This window comes from Amphibalanus amphitrite, unplaced genomic scaffold (assembly GCF_019059575.1).
Source record: "Amphibalanus amphitrite isolate SeventyFive unplaced genomic scaffold, NRLGWU_Aamphi_draft 000684F_arrow, whole genome shotgun sequence".
Classification (NCBI taxonomy): domain Eukaryota; kingdom Metazoa; phylum Arthropoda; class Thecostraca; order Balanomorpha; family Balanidae; genus Amphibalanus; species Amphibalanus amphitrite.
In genome coordinates, this window is record NW_024882178.1 from 80,791 (window position 1) to 86,499 (window position 5,709).

Below are 5,709 nucleotides of genomic sequence, written 5' to 3' on the forward strand. Positions count from 1 at the left end.
CGCCGCCGCCGCTGACTGAGCCGTCGGTACCGCCGGCGGCTCAGTGTCGGTCCCGACGGCGCCGACGACAGCGCCCCCGTCGGCTCCGACGGACACCGACCGGCAACAGGTGGGCGGAGTCCCGGACCCGCTGACCGGTGACCTGGCCTGACACTGACCGGGCACAGGTGCTCCTATGTGCCTGGCGAGTTGTTCCACCCATTGATCACATATTGCCCGCAGACAAGTGGTCTTGGAGAAGCAACGGCTTACTCACTCTCAATTACGTCGCATTTCATGGAAGTGGTATTTAAATCGCGTTACGTCGCTTGCTGGCTGAGGATTTCTACGAGCCATCACAAGTTGCCGCTGTCGCCGTAGAAGCTGTTTCATTGCATGCGAGCTTCTCTAGACATTTTGTTGGTGCATAACACCTTGTAAATAGTACTCATTTACAGGCCATTGAATTTCTGTTTAAATCAATCACCAATGCATTTGTGAGGGTACGGATTGGCATACCCAATAACCATCTCCCTGGTGCCCGCAGTGACACATGACCATTAGCAAAATTACCCGGTCGACAGTGGTCCACGTCTGCCGCGTCAGCCGTCCTGACCTCGGCGCCCCTGACCGGAACCCCCCTCCCCCGCTCTGCCCGACCGCCGGGGGCGCTGTCGGCTCGTGTCGGCGCCAGATGACCGGCGGCCAGTTTTGGTCCGGTCACCCTCGACCGGAGGGCGCCGCGCCCGGCACAGCCGTCCGTCCGGCCGAGCGGCCGCACTTGAGCGTAATGGGGCGCCGTCTGCTGGCCTCTCGTGACGGCGGCTTCATTAGTGTAAAAGGTTCTGTTCCGAGCACCGTCGGTCGCCGTTTCCGCTGCGGGTCCGCTCGCGGGATAGGTCGCGGCAGAGTGGCTTGATCTCGGCCACGGGAGTTGTCTGATTTCGATTAAGGATACTTCTGAGTTCTGAGCGTGGTTGGAGGAGTTGTCTGATTTCGGTCTAGTGAGTGTCTCATCCGATCAGCGTAGTGCATGTTCTCGATTTGTTTATTTGTCTATTTCCGTTTTTTAGTGTTCTTTTCTTGGTTTGTGGTGAAGGATTTTCTCATAAAAGAGATAGTGTGTTCCTTGCCATCCGATTAATCATTGCAGTTTGATATTAGATTACGATAATCTCTAAAACTTCTTTCACAAGGTGCTGAAGGAACGCGTCTTGCTAGTTTTAGTACTTCACAGATTATCTCTGAGCATCGTCTATACATGTGAACAATTTGGACAATAGAGATGGCTTATGGAAGGAGGAGGAAGGGCGAACATAAACCAAATTTGACAAGTGTGATGGAAGAAGAGTTAGGCAAATATATCAATATAATTGATCACAGCGTGCATTGATTGCTTTTTCTAACAGCAAAGGCGTGGGTATAAGATTGTTTTGACAAAAACAGTCTAGAGTCTCCTGCACCATGAATGGGCGAGAGGATGATTAACTATTTACATATTAGGGGAAGTTGGGGGAACGCCGAATACTTTTTTTCTGACGCCCGTAGCACGCAAGGTAGACAACATAAGCTATTCTTGTTGGCGTCATTCGAGAGGCCAGTCTTTTGCCTTTCAAACATACCAGGCGCATTTGATGAATTCGCATACCGTTAAGCGCACAAACTAAAAATATCAAAGAAGTGACTTTTTCGGTGTTGCCCCGGACTGCGGGGAAAGCCGAAAATGGGAGAAATGATCTACGGGGAATGCCGACATTGATGTTTTGCCACATTATCTCAAACTTTATCCAGAATTTATCAAAGCTGACACGCGTTTTAAGAGCTTGAGGACGCTTGGAGCACACTGGAAGTTATAATTGTGTGATATAATAAGAAAATGCCAGGTAAATAATTCCTTATAGGTAACAGGCCGTTGTGTCGGTTGAAAGTGTAGCTTGTGTGACTAAAAATTCGCGTTGCTATTCTACAGCAGTAAAGTCCACGTAGCGTGTTAACGTGCGTAATTGCACGTTTTCGGCATTACCCCAGCCAGCCATACTTTCATTTGCAGGCCCATAACTTTTCAACGTGCCGTATAAATTTCAAATAGGCAGCACACTTTTGCAAAGACATGCTGAAGATTACTTGACCGAATTGGCCAGACAAACGGTAGCATAATGAGTAAGAAATGCAGCTTCAAAGGCGCATGTAGTATAAGGAACGCGTACCTTGAAAACGCTCTTGGCGCCCTCACAGCCGAAGTATTCCGAATGACGACTCGTAACAAACATGCGATAATTGTAGTTACTTAAGCTTCAGAGCATCACTGACAGGTGGCATCCATGTCTTACAGTTTTCGAAATATCTCGAATTTCGGCTTTGCTCCAACTCCGGCATTGCCCCAACTTCCCCTACGGCATGGTTGATTATTTCTGTGTTTGGCCTACCGTTGTTCACTTTTTTTCTCTTCCTTCTCGCCCAATTGGAGAACACCGGAAACCGAATGCCAGTACATTGCAGATCAATAGACGACGGCAGACCTCGCGGGTCCAAATGAAATTTGTCCCGTCCAACTTTGCACATCGCCGGAAAGTTGGGCCGCTCTGGGCGACTGGGAGGGGGGGGGGGGGGGGGCGGCCCGGGTGGCGCACCGTCGCGACCGGAGTCTCCCGGAGCGAGCGGCCAACTTGACGGGCAACTTAGCACAAAGCCATGCGACAAGTTTGTTGCGGAGGCCTATTACATGAACTTTGTGACACATAGAAGCCAGGGATAATTAAATTCCAAGACGGTATTTGTTTGATTGATTAAAAGGACTGGGTTCGGCTGGGACGGATAGAAAAGACGGATAGAAAAGCTTTAGTAGTCCGGAAAGTTTGGAATTAAAAAAAAAACGATTAGGCAAAATAAAACATTTGTTTTATTTATTTCGCATTGTCTTTGCTATAATGCTATATTTATAACTTCTCCGTGGCATCAGACTGCATTAAATCATGGGTGATCGTATTTATCTTTCAATGTTGATTCTTCCCGCTAACAAAACTTACCCGTATAGCTTGACATGTAATGTAACCCTAGAACTGCGGTCATTATGCATCAGTTAAATTTTCCGATTTGCGTTAAAAAGGAATAAGCTGACTGATGAGAGGCTTGTTACTTCCATTCACATCAGGAATTCTTTTTATTTAGTGTATCGGCGTAAAGGCAGGTCTCGCGTAATAAACAACTGCAAAAGTGGCAATTGGGTGAATGCGGAGCATCTCTCCAGCGCCAATTCATACTTGTAACTCAATTGAGATGTTTTCTCGGCGTCTTATATAGGTGAGCAAGGTGATCAATTACCAAAATTGGGTCTGGAAATAGTCTCGTATAAATGCATTAGCTTCCAGATATAGCACCCACCGCCGACCAAACAGCCGACCGACGACGGGGGCGATGGAAGACTGCGCCGCGGAGTTGCTATTCCTAAGAGAGAGCACCGAGAACTTCTTTCGAGTGGTCCGATGAAGTTGCCACTCGCACGAGCGGGGCTGGCATTATTCATGGGCGCACCCGGCGGGCGGCCGTTTGTCACCGGGAAAATATTCCGAGCTGTCGGTGGTGCAGGGGATAGGGCCGGCCGACTCCGCAGCGCCGGCACAGCTTCATCTCCGTGCGGAGCACACCCAGACGCAGAGTCCCGCAAAATCTGGCCAGTTGCCACCTTTATCCCTCGTGGATTTGCATTTAGATTACACGGCTGGTCGACGCGCGGCCATATACCACGCTCTGCATTTATTTCCACTTCATTCAGACTCGAATACGGGAATTTCCCGCCCTCGGCGCCTCTAAGGCCCTCCTGATGTGCCTTTTTACCATTGATGTGTCGACTGCAGCCGAGTTTCATTTGATAAATCGAGTTTGGCCGGAGTTGCCGCGCCAAATATGATGCCTAGTACGTGGGCTGAAGTCGGGAATGGAGTTTCGGCCGCGTCCAGAGATCTGCAATAGTCAATAAGGCACGGACGGGCTTCATCTGAAATAAAGTTTCTCCGTCTCCCACGGGTTACATACAAAGACGGTATAAAACGTGGGTAGGTACTTGCGCTTTGTATGCAGTAGATGGGCGACGTACACTACCAGCATACGAATTTGTTTGAGTTATTATTTCACTTATAAATTCTTAACTTAACAATTTCACCACTAGCTTCGATATCCAATTTCCCGATATCGGTTGACCTGTTCACACACACGCATTTGAATTGCGTATGTCATGAAACTGCTATGACACATGACTATATTTAATACAATATAGTTCAGCATTGAAATGACACTTGTTCCTCGCTAACCATTCATAGGTGACTTGCACACCACTCTATCAGGAACTCGTCTGTTACAGCACTCTGCTAACTCGGGCTAATTTTTGGCCCGCGCTACCATGTACCGTCGAAGCCGACACCGCCGACACGGACGTTAGCGGCAATTTGGTGCGGCCCGACGGCGGCTGAATAGATTGGCGATCGATGGGAGCTCCGCCAACAAAAGAGCCCACTAAACGACGGAAGGGGAGATTCCGCGGGAAATTGCCACGTAGTCGCTGCGAATGGCCTCTTCTGGATAGACAGGCTCACCCAGATCGATGCCCGGCTGGCTAACATGAATTAGGTGTGAAAGGTTGCGCCTTCACGGCCGTCCTTTGTAGCAGGATGAGGTTCGATTGGCTGTCTTCGGCGTCATGGCACTCATTCGATGGATGGGAACAGCCATGCTCTAATTTCTCTGCTTTCTGGGATGTTATTGATCATATGGGGCCACAAAGGATGCACAGAATGGCCATGGGGAACTTCGTGATGTGATTCATTACCATGCATGACATTGACAACAATAAAACGTGTTTCCAAATCATTTGTATTTTTTTATCAAGAATACCGAATTAATAATTGATGTCATTTTTCTGGCTCACTCCAACACCTTTCGATCAGTCACAGTGTTTCCTCATTTTTTTTTTATACTCATCATTTTACTGATTGTGCTGGTATGTATCATTTTGCTGATTGTGCTGGTATGTATTCTTCGGTTCAGCATAACTTTCAGGAAACAGTATCTTTCAACAAGAAACACCCGCCACGCCATTAGCCAAGTTCCCAAATGGTTTGTCTGTTAGAGTTAGAACATTGTTTAAAGTATACCCGTCAGGGCTTAAGTATTCCATTACCGACTGAGATCAAATGAATTCTTAATACCACCAGGCCGAATCCAGCTCCACGACATGTAAATAATTAATACGGCGTAAATCCACCAGCACGTCACAATGGCGACAGGCGGGAATACCGGAGTGGCCGTCTCTTTGATCCACGCTCGGTATACAGCTGTAAAACACATGAGGGTTACATTCCGCCCGTAGTTGGCAGTGCTGACGTAAGTAATGACGAGGTGAACCGCGGTTATGTGCCATTATTATTACAATGGTAAGAAGAGGTGATGATACAAAATGGCGACTATAATAGTGGCATTGCTGACGAAAGGAGTTGGATGTGATGGAGGAGACTTCGTTTATCTGTTATCGGAAACAAATAAAAACATATCTAAATGCCCTGCCACCGTCTCAGGATTGGTAGGATTCAACCCAAAAATTCACTCCCTGTTACAATAGGCTGCATTACGGAAGTGAAATTATTGGAGGGTCCGGCCCCCCGCCATCCCCCCGGTGGCGGAACCCCTGTCTAAATGATTTTAACGCCGTATTTTGTCATCCGCACATTTTTCACACAC